Here is a 17,677-nt window from a genome sequence, read left to right on the forward strand (position 1 = left end):
AAAAAAAACCAACCTTATTCATAAAAGTCTGTAGACAAGACCTTATGTCTTTAAATACCGGCAAAATATACGTTCCCAAGCAAAGTATAGTTATAATATCTGGTTAAAAGTAAAAACAAAATGGCCACCCTTAGATTCCCTGGGTCACTTAGAATATAAAAAGTAAATATAAGACATAAAAAAATTAAGCCAATGTCCATGATATTTTGGCTTTAATCATTCTATCGCTGAGAAATTAAATGGTACAAGCCCTGAATGAAACTCGCGGATATATTTGCCCATGTACGTCTGATGGCTTCTCTCAAGTCACTCGGAGTAACAATATTGTGTACCTCATTTTCCGGGTACCTCTTCACTTTCTATCGATAAATGCTCAGAAACTTGGTAGATTTATAAAATGCACAACAAAAGGCTTTCCTTTGTAATTAAAACTTACTAAAAATTGTAAATGTTATTTTTCCCGATGTATGAATGGATCAGGGTGTGAAGTAAAGTAGGAGTGTTTGTGTCTTATTTTGTGTTAAATAATTTATTATATAACGTCTATGTACCATTAAATGTTTGGTTAACTATCTTAATCTTAGGGAAGCTGATACTTGATAAAACTATTCCTTCACATCTAAAGTACAACAATTTAATTTTGTCATGTGATATTGACTGTTTACTTTTTAAAGCTCATTTCTCAGTTTAAATTTATTATGTAAACAGAAATTTAAAAAATGGAAATCAACGAACACTGATTCTTATCTATGTACAATGCAACAAACTTAACAGCTATGTTGGTATCAACCCTGTGTGAGAAGTTTGTTACGAAATGCATTTCATAAACCTTTAAAACTATTCCATCTCATCCAAAGTAAAGTGATGTAAACAAAAAATTGACACGGTTTAGATATTCTACAATGGACCAAGTTTTCTGAAAATATGATTATCTGAATGCGTGTTTGATAATAATCCAAATTTCAAAATAAGTACGGTTTAAAATGTTGAATGCATTTCAGCAAAACCAAACAAGTTAAAAGATATTGGGAATATGGTTGAGCTGGGGTATAAAAATGTGTTATTTAGAAACAAAGACAAAAGTCAATTTCTTTATGTGTTGCTTATTATAGTTTAATTTTATTTAAATAATTGTAAATGGTCTCCTGGCTTGTTTAACTTAGATCTGTATTTTCAGCGAGAAATGTTTTTCCTTACTTTTGTTTTGAGTTACTGATGGCAATTAAATCATTGAATGTTTCTTGCTATGATATGTTCACGAATCAATACTTGTTTTTTACTTTGTTTAATTGTCTGTTGCTTAATTGAAATACAATTTGCACAAATTGAAAATCTCTAATACAGTGTTTCTGCATTTAGATATCGATCGTCTCATTGTTTTATGGATAAAGCAGCTACAGAAAGTTCAAAGTTCAAACCATACTGTATATATTTTTCAGTTTTATTTATAATAATTAGATTAAACAACTATATGAAGACGAACATTACATATATTGTGTAAAAGTGAATATGATGCAGCATTTCAAGCATACATCAAGCATGACAACAATGAGAAATGAACAAATACAAATACAGGCATATCATCTACCCTATAATTGTATGGGATGATACATATGTTTTATTTTGTGGCGCATGATAAATACGGTTTATTTGTAATTAATTTCGCTTTGAATATGAATGTATACACTACAACACCATCAGAACAGACAGCAAAAAATGTTGAAATGTCTATTTAGAAAATAACGTTTTGTTTTTTTCAATCATGCTAACCAGCCTTTCATTGCACAACTCATACAGTTTTGTATCACATCCTTTGCCATATTCATCAAGGTAAATGTTAATGCCTGTTAAGTATGGAATGGCAGCAGACTCACTGAACACAACGCTACTAAGAGGAACGTGCTTAAAGGAATCATCAGGCTCAAAACATATGGTAAATATACAAATCTTGTATATATAAAGACATACAGTAGGAACATATACGGCACAATTTCAGAATCTTGATTGTACAGTTATCATTACTTATTTTCATCGTATAGATGTCATCTAATCCTCGCACATACATTTTTGTTGGAATTTTTAGTGATTGATCTGTATTGAAGGATAGGTCGACAGTTATATTATTAACCTTTGTTTCATTCAACCACAAACAGAAATCATCCCGAAATGGCAATGTTGTCGAGTCTTCCTTTCTCAACAGAGTTACAAAAAGCACAAAAACAAAAGCACTATGCATGTTTATCTGTGTTGATGTACTTTCATAACTGCACGTGAATAATATTGTATACTGAATATATCGGTTTGTCAATATTCTGTTTATATACCCACTACTACGTAATATGGTTGACATTTTACAAACTTTTTGATATTCAAGCAAAATACATTTTTAAATAATTACCAAGTGTTTCATGCCATATTTGGTGTTTAAGTATCATTTTAGTTATATAAAGTAGAGGGGCTCTTGCACTATAACGAATTGGCCAACGAACTTGGAACGAGCTGCACATTTGATAAACACTCAAGAAACGTAAAGGGAACGTTCAGACTTCGTCTAGCATTCGTTTTGCGTTCGTTTGTATTCGTTCAAGTTCGTTTAAGAACGTTGCAATTCGTTCAAATTGCTAAGAAATTTTGTGCATGCATTCATAAAAAAATATGGACGAACGCCAACGAATTCCTGTACAGTGAACGTTCAGTGAACATTCGTAGATTGTTATGAACATTATCAAAACAAAAGAGTTTCTAGTAGCTGTGCTCGGTTGGTGCTCGTTATCAGACAGTTAACCCCGCTAACAGAACGCTTTCAGTGTGTTTTGCATTCGTTTCCAATTTTGTGAAAGCAAAATTTATTTTTATAAATATATCTTTATTTCGATATTATTATTAAGAGCAACCAAGGGAACCAAGGCTACAGCGGTAATCAAAAGAACGCAACCCAGGGACAAAGACCAGACACGGATAACAGACACAAACAACAAAGAACATCAAGTAACTAAAATCATACATACAAAGTAACAAAAGTAAATGAACAACTCGGACTCCACTAAAAACTGGGAGCATGGACCAGGTGCACCTGTAGGGTAATCATTAAGAAGTGATTGATGGCAGCTGGGAAAATATAATCATATCTGAAAAAATCTGAAAAGAGCACAGTTTATTATCTGTTGCAGCAAAACTTTCCATTCATTTTTCTTTCTTTATGTGAAAAAAATATTAACTGGTAGGAGATGTATATGCAGCACTACAGAGTACGAATGACCCTTTTTTGGTCTTTTTACGTAACATAGCAAAAGATCGACATTTATTACACTTTATGTTACATAATAAACAATCTATTATATATATTCTACGGAAATATTTCCGGGAAACATAAAAATGTTCTGTATTGACAGAAATATTGAATAAAAAGGATTACTTACATATGAAAATTCCTAACCATGACAAATTTTGAAGCAAGTAAATAAACTTTTGTTTATGTTAATAAAGCATGTCTTATCGAACGCGCTACTAGGGTTCTAGATCTTTATTCAGTAAAATAAATAACCCTGAAATTACAACAATACAACATTAAAGTAATTCCACTATCACAAATTATATAAGTAAGTATAACAAGTTGCTGTTAAACTATCATTAACAAGATACTGTTCACACTCTAGATATGTAATTAGAAAACAATGTATAATTCTCAAAAATATCAATGTAACACGTCTCTATGATGAAAGTACTAATACATGTAGATACTAGCAATAATATAATATATAAGACTAGTACATGTATACGTAATTATCATGCAATGTCAAATATAAGCCCATGACTGCAAGGGTCAACGTCGCTCACAGAATCTCTCTAAAATCTTTCAGACTACAAACAAACCACAGATTCATATAATAATACATTCACAGATTCATAAACGATCTCGTATCTATCATATCAATTGGACCACGTTCCAAACGTACCAACTACGGACATAACACACATTGCATACGCCAATCACGCTCTTCACTCTACAAAGTATGATAATGTACTTACCAGATATAAAGTGCTTCTTTTAGCTACTTCAATCAAGTGTTCCTTTGAATATTTTCTTCTGCACCCAAAATATGCACTCAAGTCTATATCTCAGAATGTGAATTATTTCAAATGTATGACATTATGATCAAACATCCATTTTCAATAATAATTTTTAAAAATCCATTTTGTCTGACCAATCAGAACTGAGAGCAGAGAACTACATCAAGTGTTACAGTCAGCATTGTAAAGGCAGAAACTATTACAACCAAGCTCAATGAAGTGTGACTGAAACCCCAAACATAGTAGAGACCATATATAGCAGTCGACGGATAATAAAATGAATACGCAAAGAATAAATATAAAATAGTAAAAAATACACCCTATCACATTAAAGTACCTTCATATATAAACTTTATCTAACCATGCGTAAAATAAACCTTAATGCTAATCTGAATATTATTAATTGAACTTAATGCCAGGTCCACGGTATTACATACATCCTAGGAATATCACTTGTATTAAAGAAATTATTTATTTACATCGGCAAAACCTTTTCGTCGATGTCTACTAACAATTGTTTTACCCTTGTTTTCAGGATTTATTTTATTATTTTATTATAATAGGATAATTAATTGGAAAGAGTGAATAACCAAACTATGATCACGAGTGCCGAAGAACGCCTGGATTTAACGAGAATGCGGAACTTTTATGCTTATGAGTACAATCTTTATGCGTTCTTTGCACGAGTGATCATATTTTGGTTATTCACGATAACCAATTGATTATCCTATTTATTACATAGATGTTGTTTTTAATTTACTTTTATGTATATAAGTTTTTTTAAGCATGCTAATTTAATGTTTAAATGAACAAACAGTAATGAACGCTTTTACTAAGGAATTGGTTCTTTTCTACTGCTTCAAACATCACACTTATAATGTTTAAATATACATTCTTTTGGATATTTTAGAATAAAAAATGACCAAGTTGTTCAATATTACCAACCGTAAGATGTTTCCGCTTTATTATTAAAAAAAGACCATTTTGAAGGAAACTTATTACAAATTCAATTAAGTTTTATAAACGTACATGTCCAAACCAAAAGAAGGCTAATATTGCCCAATGGTAGATTTCATAAAAAAATAATTAAGTGTAAAAATAGTAGTCAGTTATTACGTCATAATACTTTGATATTTTATGACGACATAACTAACAAATATTTTTACACTTACGATTTCTTGGGGAAAGGGCTGATGGATCATTTAAATATGAAATCAGATGACATGTTTATTCTCGTTGAATACTACACACAGTTTTCGTTCTGTAAGATGATCTGAAGTAGGTTACAAAAAAAAAAAATTAAAATGAATTAGTAAACAAATAATAAGAACGTCCAATCCACAGATGGGAAGTCATTTACTGTAGCTAATCATTCAAGGCTTCTTATATATAATATTATTTAAGTTAGGCACAGGTACAGCTTGCAATCTAGCATTGCATAATGAGGTATATTGGTTAAAAACGGTTCTCGTTTGATCATTTGACATTAAATGTTGACAAATATCGTAAGAAATGAAATGTTGTCTTTAAGAACCAATGACGGCTTTTCTGATGTTGGTCATATATGTTATTCCCCTATTAATACATAAACTTGCATATGCTTGTACAGGTTTTTAAAAAGTGCGTAGAATTGCCTTTAAGCGTGCAATGTAAAGGGTTTAAATCATTACGGAGTAACATGGCAGGAGTAGCAGAGTGGAATAAGAATAAAAATTAGCATTGATCATTTACATACATACTCATCCATGGCATTTTATAATAAGATTAATTACAAACCCCTTTGAAAATGTTTACGGTATACGTTTCAAAAAATCTAAAGCAAAATGTTAATTTTTTATATTAGATATATCAAGTCTATTTGACATTTGATGCCAAACCGAACAAATTATCATTTCAGATATAACATTAATATTATTTCCCAAGGCGTCTTTAATCTAAGAGACAAACATGAATGAAATAATATGCAATATCAAAAAGATTTAACATATCTCTCCATATATATTCGGTTTTTTTTATGGAATGCGTCTTTCTCAAAAAGTCTTTTAATATCTTTTATTGATAAACGACATTTTCATTTATGTTATGCCTTGAATATCCGTTTGCCTTCCTGAGAGTACGTTTAAATTACAAAAAAAATTCTAATTTTATCAAAGCTAAGATGTCCATTTCCGGAGAGGTAAGATGTTTTTATCCTCTTCCGGAAGTGGATGTGTTTGATAATGATTTTTTTTCTAATCATAGCACACTTCAATATGTTAATGACTCTATTCTTGTATCTGTGACAAGGATTGCAATTTTCAAGACACATTTCATCGTGTGTTTTAGTCTATACTTGATTAAATAAAATGCTCTTTAAATGCGTCCTATATTAGAAGTACACGAACATCCTTACAGAGAAGTCCTGCTATAATAAATATTTTCGAGTAAACTCATTTTTTTCTATAGGTTGAAAACGTCATGCTATTGTGTTAGTACGATATATATATATATATTTAGAAAGTTATGTTCTATAATCTATAATTCATTTGTCAGAAGCAGGATATTACTCGATAAGATTTCGATGTCGGAAATTGTATTTTTTCCGGCAGCGTACGTTTTTCACATCCTTGACCAAAAGCCTGTCTCTTAAGCAACGGTGGCGCATTAGGAAGTTAAAATAGTCGCTACTAACTCTGACATATCGTTACAGTTGACAATAATAAAATAAACATCAAATGCATGCAAAACGGGTATATTACAGCAAAAGAAAGGGAAATTCATTAGTTTAACGTTAATATAGTGTCGTTCGTCAAATAGTACTGAGATGACTACTATCGTTAAATTCGAGAGTTATATATCACGACGATTAATGCACACAAGTAAAATAATCAACAATTAGGATAATTTCTGTAGAAGACGGCGAAATTTACAATCCTTTGTTAAATGCAATGTATTTGGTTCTTGCATGATCGCCAGGCATGTTATATATAACATATAATAATACTATATGAACGGTATAATTGACATTACGATTGAAAATAAACAAAACTTCATATTTAAGTGTAATCTTGTTCAGTTTAAGAGAACATATTCTCTCTAAATATATAAAAACATCTTACTAACATAAGTTCCATTCTAACAAGAGAAATAAGTGTATGACACAATGTGAACATATTTGTTCCAGTTTAAACACATATCGTTTGAAATGACATGCTGTCTTTAAGAATCATATTCGACAGTTACAATGTCACAGAAATTGATTCTTTTTAAATACAGTAAAAGGGAAGAAGTTCGTACAGGAGACAAACGTGCGTAGATTTGCATTTAAATGTAAAAGGGCAAGCTCAGAACAGCATCTAAAGTTCATTCTAGACGCCGCAGCCATCCCTCTCAGAAAATGACACAATCTTGCAAAGTCGGGAAAAAGTTAATGATTTTACGCAACGTTATTCAATTGCCAAACAACGTATGATTTAAATATTGTCCGAGAATTTCAAAAGGCTTATCTGTAGGGTTAAGTAAGAAGTAACAGAGGAAACAAACATCTGCCGCTGCATTGAGCATGATAAAGGGGCTTAATCAATACTTTTTTTCTCATTAAAGGCCACTGCTTCTCGTGTCTGTGTGTAAATTGCAATCCACTTGTATTGAGTAATTAGATAATTTTATTTGTTCGCATATGTTGTGTCCCCGTCTTTGTCTTGACTCAAGAGTTTTACTCGTCTTAACCTTTTGATGTCACCAATAATATTATTTTGTTAATGACAAAAAGACCATTATGTTTTTTAATTCAACTTTTAAAATCAAATTTCACCTTTAATATATGATTTAATCGTATCTTACATTTCTATCTATCTATTATTTCATTTCTCCACTTGGAAGTGAAGATCCATTATATACAAATCATCCTCCATATAGATATTGCAAATACCGGTATACACATATTTTATATCCGACTACTGAGCTAGTAAAACATCCGGGAACCTTGTCCCACCATTAGTGATATTAAACAAGTCGTTGCTAAATACAAATATACAATGTACCATTAATATCAATATTGCTAAATCTGGAATGCTGTATACGTGTTCAAGGAGGAGCTTCTAAACAGCTTTAGAATCAATTACATTAGACGATTTAAATAAAAAAATGTATACTCAAATTACTCAAAACGTAGAATCTTAATATGATATGATATGATATGATATGATTTATTTCGACTAAATATCAACATATTACATGTGTTACACAATTTACAACATATATATACACAATATAAAATACAAATATACATTGTCTATAAAATTTTAAAAGAATAAAAGAATTGAACTGTCAAAAATATAGAACCCAATACGTTGATATCTAATCACGGATGGCCCATGAAAGCTAAATAGCTTATTTACAATGGGGTCCTCATAGAGTAAAAATCTTAGAGGTGAACAAAAAGTATAACAATTCAAAACTTTGGCAGGGTATCTTGAAAGGAAACAAATCACTAGTATTATAAATAAAATCTAAAAACTTTAAGTGTCCAAAGAAGAGTTCATGGCTGTTGACCGAAGGTAGTGTCCAAGCGCCAAGCGCCACTCTGCAACAGTAACAATGGTCCTCATCCAGTACTCATCTTCAAACACTCAAAGTACTGACGTACAGTAAAATCCACTGTATTACAATATAATAATGAAACTATTTATGCCGAGCTTGCTTCAATTGATCAAATAAATCTTTTACTCCTAGTTTCAACGCATCTGAATTTTTTAAACTCTTTAAATTTGCTGGTAAATTGTTCCAGTCTTTAATTGCATTATAATAAAAAGATTGAGCAGTTGGCCCCTTTATAATTGAAACATAAAAATTATTTTCACTAGATCTGGTAAAATGGTTATGACAATCTCGAATTCTTGTGAAATTACAATTCATATAAGATGTTGATTTTCTATTAAATATTTTATAAACATGGTTTAACCTCATTTGTCGTACCCTGTTTTCCACATTAAGAATACCAACGTCTTTAAATATATTAAAATCTATGCTATGTCTAGAGTCCAGGTTTTTAATAAATCGAATGACTTTGTTTTGAACAACCTGAAGTTTATTTTTTAATTTTTTATTGAGACCAGCATACCAAGATGAACATGCATAGTCGAAGTGGCACTGAATAAGTGCCACACTCAGTGACTTCATGGACTCCTCTGATAGACATTTAGCATTTCGGTACAGGAACCCCAGTCTTGAGCTAGACTTTTGGACAATATTTTTAACTATAGACTCCCCAGACAAGTATTGATCTATGTTTAAACCCAAATATTTTAGGCTTGTCTGTGAATCTATTGTATGGTCGTTGCATTTTACACTAAACCGGGTAAGTTTCTTTAACTTTCTTTTGGAGCCAAACATAATGCATTCTGTCTTCCCAAATGCAACGACAGTTTATTGTCCACCAGCCATCGACTACAAGACTGGAGTTCCTGACCCAGTCTGGATGATATAATACCGGGATCTCTATGTGAGTATAAGATTGCACTGTCATCAGCGTATAATAAAAGTTTGCATTGTGAGCTGATACTGGTTGTCATATCATTGACATAGCACAGAAATAAAAGAGGGCCTAATATACTACCCTGAGGTACGCCACAGGTTACATTCAAAAATTAAATTCAGATTCTGTTCTGTTTATGACGACTTTTTGTTTTCGATCTGATAAGTACGATTGAAATCATTTTGTGGAAGAGACACCAAGAGATTTTAATTTGTGGCAGAGAATGTTGTGGTCCACTGTGTCGAATGCTTTTTGTAGGTAAAGCATAATCATTCCTGTGTATAAACCATGAGATGTTTGTGTTTTTATATGGTCTAGTAGGTGTATTAGTCATGTGTCGGTTGAGTAGTTAGATCTGAAGCCTGACTGTAGGTCGTATAATAGGTTATGTTTTACCAAATATCTCTCCAGTTGTGAATATATGGATTTTTCTAGTATTTTTGATATCACAACTAGTATGTTTACAGGCCTGTAATTACCGACATCCAACCTGCTGTTTTTCTTATAGATTGGACAGACACGTGCTTGTTTCATGTCATCAGGGACAATGCCACTGGTAATAGATAAGTTTATAATAAATGTAATAGGTTTATTCAAAACGTGTGCTCCGTCTTTAAGAAATCGTGAGGGAATACCATCCAGACCCGTACTCTTTGTAATATTCAGAGATTGTAGTTCTTTAAAAACAAATTCCTCCGTAACAGGAGACAGTTCTAAACATAAATTATTCGTGAAAACCTTTCTATAAAAATTTTGGAAAATATTTGAGCTGTAATTGTAAAACCCTTTAGCTGCTGGCAGTTTTGCAACTAGTTTTTCAGCTACAGTAGTGAAGAAGTTGTTAAAATGATTGGCAATTGTGCGAGAATCATGACAGCTACTGTTTTCAATATTTAAAACAATTTTTGAAGTATCTTTTTGCTTATTACTATAACCCAGATTTCTAAATTGTTCCCATAATTTGTTGGGGTTATTTTTATTCTCTTCTATCTTATTTTCAAAATAACAAGATTTTACACTTTTAACACCAAACAAAGAGTTAAACTCAGTCCCTAGAAGTTCTAACAAATGCATCACAGATAACTAATTTAATAAATATACTGAACTGAAACTAAACCACTTTGCTTGAATGAGTTTAACAAGATTACACTAGAGTAGAATATCAATTAATGTCGCAATAAGAAAAAAATAGAAATACATTACACAAGCTCACAAAAAGAATGCCTCCGTTTCAAATTCAGTTGAATATAAATGTTAAGTAACAATAAGCCCTTTAACGCAACTGTTTTGGAATATCCGACAGTAATTATATTCCTGGCCTCATCTTACCAAGTTATGCTTAACTCTCCTACATAATTTTATCGAAATGCCTTTGGCAGTTAAGGAAATCTTTCATTTACAAATTTTCGCAATGTTAAGATTCAGGTTTGATTTTCTCACTTAACAATCTTACGACAGTAATTGTGCTTCATTCACATTTAAGTTGTCGCCAAATCGTCCTGTAAAATCTCATCAAAATTGAAGAGTTGCTCTTACAAGAAAAATGTGGACAGACAGAGGGACGGAATGATGACTATATACCACTAAATTTGATTGATTGAGGGAGGGGGTTGAGGGGTAGGTATTATTAAAGCCTCATAACGATTTGCATGTAATTGAAAGATTGCAAGAAAAAAAGAAATCTGTTGGTTCTCCTAGTCTTTATCATGCTATCAGGGGTGTTTCTTTTGTCTTTCTGTACAGCACTTATACTTGTACATTATGTATCATGGTTTGTTTTATGGTGACAGCTTTAAATGTCAAATGTGATAGACTTGCAGTCTGTTATAGCTGGTGATATGCTAGAAGAGTAATCAATAGAACCAATATTCTACCGGAAATCAAAAGAATGTAATACCGGGACAAAGACCAGACATGGAAAGCAGACAAACACAACAAAGAACATAAAGTTACTAAAATAATACATACCAATAAGCAAACGTAAATGAGCAACTCGGACTCTAGTAAAAACTGGAAGCATTGTCCAGGTGCACCGGTTGGGTAAGCGCCCTATGCTTTTCTAAAAAACACCCACCGAGTTGCTTATAAAAAGACAAGTCCGAGGTAGGCGAAAGAGGAAAGGAAAACTAATGACAAGTTGAATACACCAGTTTTCATAGTGCAAGTGAATACACCGTAACGATTCACGAGTTCATGATGGCGACCATAAAACTTTTGTAGTGATGAATTTAATCTTGTAACAACATAACCCTGTTCCAAAAGCCTAATTGTAAGAAGTCTAGCACGATACAAAAAGTCTGCGTAGTTACGGCAAGCTCTGGCAAATCGTATAAAGTCTAATATGAAAACTCCATACATATGTGCTGAAGGAATGTTGCCACAGATGATAGGAAAGTTGACAATTCTGAATGAAAATTCATCACATGTTTTGTAAAGTTTAGTCAATATTTTTCCTTTACCATCGAACTCTAGGTGTAGGTCAATATATGAGGCTGACTTCTCAGTGTCTTTAGTATCCTTTATCTCAAGTTCTTTGGGGTAGATGCGATGCATAAAATCCCCGAAACTAGGATTGTTTAACGATAATACGTCATCTATATAGCGAAAACTGAGATTAAAGGATCTAACTAAACGATGTTCTTCCTTTTGGATCAGATCAACTATAGTCAACCTCATAAGAGTGTAGGAATATGTAATTAAGTAAAGGAGCCCAATTAGTTCACATTTCAATGCCGACCTTTAGTTGAAAAACGCGTCCATCACACTGGACAAATACATTGTCGATAAAAAATTCCAGCATTTTCTTCTGAGTATTTGGAAGATGATTTGGAATTATTTTTTTTGGAAAGTATAGGGAACCTCTACCTAGAACTACATATTTCTATCTAGGTGCACCATCTTTTTTGGAGAAACAAAAATGTATAATGTATTTGACTTTGAATTTTAACTGAGTATGGGTAATAGAAGTATACAGTATTGAAAAATCATAGGTTTAATGTTATTGTATTATGATAATAGTCTTGAATTAATGGTCTTCGAATAATTCAAAATCCACATTGAATTAATACCACTTCTGGAGTAACAAGTGTTGTGGACTAGAGACCCTCTTTGACAGCTGTGAGTATAGAAGTTAAAAGTTTTGGAAGAGGTTTAGTGGTACATTTTGCAGATCCAGGTATGTAACGTTGTTTGTTTAGATTCTTGTAGAGTTAAGCCAAGTTAAGGAATACAGTACATAGACGGTAAATCACAATCATCGTCTTTGGTAGAGAGACCATAAGAGGATAGCACAGATTTATGGTTTTCCGCTACCTCTTCTTTGGAGAGTGCAGTGGCAGTATAGGCCTTATCACTGTTATAATTTACTACGTCTACCTCTAATAATAAACATTGGATGTAATACGTTTTGCAGACAAAAAAAAATGTTGTTTTGGTTTTTTCTGCTGGTACGACAACATTGTTATGTATAGTTGACAATCTTTTTGCTACATCGGGATCTTTGAAAACTGATGCATCAGTGATACTCATTGATATATTTAAAACTTTCATTAGTTTCAAAATTAAAAACCTCACGGCCTTTAACCACTCTGACAGAGAATCAATGTCTTATTGTCCTCGTTTTATCCATTTTATTGCGTAATACTCCACAGCATCCATAAGAACTTTAAAGTTATAATTCCAATTTATGGAGCATGGTTCACGGTACTTGGGACCTTACGGAGAGATTCATTTTCGATAATGCTTAAATATCTCGTAACGACGTGGAAAAAGTAGATGATAATAGACCAATGCTACATTGTGGATATTGCTGTGTTTCTGGATTATTTTTGTAGATATGTAAGCCTTGGTGTGTCTTAGCGTAGTTATTTAAATGTCAATAATGACATCGACCTCATCATGTCTAATTGAAGAGGCAATAATACAAAATATTTCAACCTGTTAAATATGATATAAAATTTCTCTTTGGGTTCTCGTAATTATCAAATGGTCAATATATAATGTTTGCTTCACAAAAAGGCATTAAAGCCTTCACAACATTACCGTATTTACCATTATATACCATTTAAAAATATCATGTTATATGTCATAAATTCATTTGCTTTGTCCTTAAAACAAACAAATAAAAACAACAACAACAACAACAACAACAAAAGCAAAAACATACAACATAAAAAATAAACAAACTTGCAAATAACTAGCAAGCACAGAAGCAAAACAAAAACAATATGAATCACATGTAAATAAACAAGTACTCATATGGCTTCTGGTAAATTTTATAACATAAATTGATCACATTCTACAAAAAAAGAACATGATTTTTACATCTAAATCAGATATATAATCCGATAACCAACATCATTTTATTTCTATTATACACTCATTTTATAACGAGTTGAAATGCAATTTGCTTGATTAGTGCCTCTGCAATTTCTTAACTTGTATTTTCACTGCTTTATAGATTATTGATTTTTCAAACTTTGACCGGCGGTAATTTTAGGCTACCTGCTAATATTGTAATATGTCAAAAATAATCAACCGCAATGGACAACGTAAGGAAAAGCGCGCTATAAAGTTTGGTTCAATTCACCATTTACATCAAAAATGCCTTATACCCTGATATTACCATTTATTATACGGACTTTCCTTTTTGGGTATTCATTTTAACTATTGCCTAGAGGTCGATTTGTAATTACCATCCATTTTGGGCTCCTCGGCGGTAGGACCGTCCTGCATCAAAGGAAGTGTTTAAAACAATTCTAGAGAAGTGTGTTGCAAATATAACACTGTCTACCATTGTCTTTTATCAAAAGTTTGCATTTTATATTCAGAACATTGTAGTATTTATATTCTTCATTCATTGGAACAGTGTAAAACAGAATATTGATAGGTATGTAACACAACAAATATGATGGATTTGAGAGTTTGAATTAATTCACCGAGATGGTCTAAAAAGTTTTACTTAGTGCATGCGGTATTGCCATAAATGTCACAGCGGTACGAATTCGAGGTCTGTGGAGAAAACAACCAAAAATGTGTCATAATAACTGTCAAAAGTAAAAAAACCTTATTCATAGCGGTCTGTCTACAAGACCATATATCTTTAAATATCGGCAAAATATGTATTCCCAAGCAAGGTATAATTACAGTATCTGGTTAAAAGTATTCGGAAAAAGCAGGATGACCACCGTGAGATTCCCTGGATTACTTAGCATATAAAACTATATATATATAAGGGCATAAAAATATAGCCACCTTTCATGATATTTTTGCCCTAATCATTCAATCCAAACGTCGAGAAGATAATTGGTACAAGTCCTGAATGAAATTCTTGGATAAATTTGTCCATGTACGTCTGAATTCACTCACAATAAAAATATTACTCCGTTACGAATATACCATATTATAATTTGAATAACGGATTTCAAATTTAGAAAATAGCCTAATAGAATAATTCATACATATAACTTACAGTTCACAATTCACAAAGTACAATGTTACAAATTAATATATTGAGAAGTACAATGTTTCAGATCAACAGTTAACAAATCGTATCTCTGCTTTACTGACATATTTTCATGTTAATACCCTGTTTGCATTTCATAAAGATTATTTATTTGATGTGACTTTTATTGTTAATTTGCTCCACTGTTACCCAGAGGAGCTGTCCTGTATTGCCATTCAACGTGTACTCAATTAAAGCCTTTGATTGAATCTTCGGAGAGGAATTTCCCGGCCAGTGAAAACTACATTTTTATCTAGCCTCTTTGGCCGAATGATAGGGCACTGAACGTAGTGTAGGCTATCTTGTCACAGATTTTACAATACAAGTGAGAGTCCTCCGGAAGAAATAACCAGTATTCATTTAAGCGGTAGTTAATTTTAACTGTTTCCATCGAATGACCATATTGGCGGGTATCAATTTTCGTGGTTGCTAATTTTTGCACTTTCTGTCGAGAGACCTTATTCGCGGGTATAAAAATGATTACGATTTAAAAAAATGATAAGTGTTACATAGCGTTAAAAAATCAATTTTGCTTAAACTATCTTTTGAACTCTTCAGTCCACCGTGAAAACAATGAAATATAGTACATCGCGAAAATTAATACGTTTACATTACCCAAGGTAATGTGTAGAGAAAAACCGCAGAGTTGAACATTTTTTGCCCCTTTTGGTACATCCACTTGCGATTGAAATTGTAGGTTGAACTAGGTTTGATAGTGCTTCCGGTATAGTACGTTCAAGTGTTTCCGGTATATTGCAATGCATGCCGGGATAACACAATTGCTTCCAAAACAGTACAAAAGCAATGATGATGGACATATAAATTACACAGCAAAAATATAGAAATCTTGAGATGTAAATAAAATTTATGACTTGGTATCAATCAAGCATAATTTCATAACGATATAATGTTTAATATTATTATGACGGTTTCATAAGGAAACAAAATTTGTCATGTCGTGGAATAAATATATTTATCATATAGAAAGCAGTGGTTTACCGAATGTTCCTAGTGTAACAATTTTCAATAATTCACAATGCGAATTAAATTCCGTAATTTCACTCTTGCACTTTCTCCCGCCAAAACGCCACAACACGAATTAAATTCATCGTTCACAAAATGTTAAATTTATGTTGAAAATAGCAACGAACAATTGAGAAAATCTATATAATAATTAGGAAAATCAATTGGTTATCATGAATAACCAAAATATGATCACTCATGCAAGAATGCATTAAGATTTAACTCGTGCGCGGAACAAGTTTCGCTCACTCATTAAATCTAGGCGTTCTTCGGCACTCGTGATCGTATTCACTCTTTCCAATTAATTTTCCTATTATTCCTGTTTTCCGCTGCCTACACTCATCTATATTGAAAATGGGAAATCAGCAATCCTTTCACATTTGAGAATAACCTACAAGTTCTGGCTGTTTGTAATTCATACATTTTTGCTGTATATCATTTTAACTGTTTGTTGTCCTTTATTCTAATTTGACGTCGTTAACAGGCTTTGAGGAGCACGCGACTTATTTATCGTCGCTTGTGTATGTTTAAATTACTGCCAACCCTAACCATGTAAATAAACACACGTAACTTCCTGATGTGTATCAGCCATTTCCTTCATTTCAGAAGCTTGAACGAACTTCCCGTTATGTTTTAGAAAAGTATTCCGTAAAAGTCACTTATATATATACTCGGTAGCACTCGTCTCGTGCCACATGCTCATGTATGAAACCAAACAATAACAATCGTCAATTAATGGAACATTGTATCTGTCCATGTGTGAACGCTGTGACCATATAATGCAAACGACTATTGCCATATCTTATATCGTTCTACTTAATTCGCCTCTTCCTTCATTGTAAAAAATACGAAACAAAGTTTTTTAACTGACAAAGCCAGCGTTATGTGTACGGACAAATATGACGGGTCAAAGGATACCGTAGGTCACGCAAATGTAAAAAAAGTACCGTTATTGTCCAATTAGAATCAAAATAAATCACGAAAACTCCATTTTATCATTGTTTTACGACAGGTTGCCCATTTGTGCCGCATTATTTTACCCCTAGTGATAGCGGGTCTCTTAAATAACCCACATATAACATTTAAAACTTCCTTAACTTTCTAAGCAAACTGCAATATATGGCACAAATGAAAAATTGTCGAATTCCATAAGTTATTTTCATTTAGCCGTTACAAGATACAATTACAATTTGAAGGCACACTTTAAAAAGTAAATTAACGGCTGCACTATAATAGCATAGTAAGCACGTCAATTATGGCGGATAAACGCAAAATAAACAAACAGAACTGAGCAAAGTAAACACTTGACTATTTCATTGAACTTTAAAAATGTATTACACGCTGAAAATGTTTTTAGGAGTACTAAAAAGTTGATACTGAGAGCTTTTTTGTACAGGAGTTGCTTATATAGAGGGACTTTCATAATAAATTGACTGCCAAAAAGGCCGGTGATTACGCATGAAACGTTGACAAACCCACAAACCATAGGCGACGGCTTTATTCAAAGCAATATCCCTTTCCAGAAGCAGTCAATTTATCGAAAATTCCCTGTACATAGGAAATTT

The sequence above is a fragment of the Perna viridis genome, chromosome 11 (assembly GCF_037379345.1).
Source record: "Perna viridis isolate PV_CMFRI_1.1 ecotype Kerala chromosome 11, ASM3737934v1, whole genome shotgun sequence".
In the NCBI taxonomy this organism is placed as follows: Eukaryota; Metazoa; Mollusca; class Bivalvia; order Mytilida; family Mytilidae; genus Perna; species Perna viridis.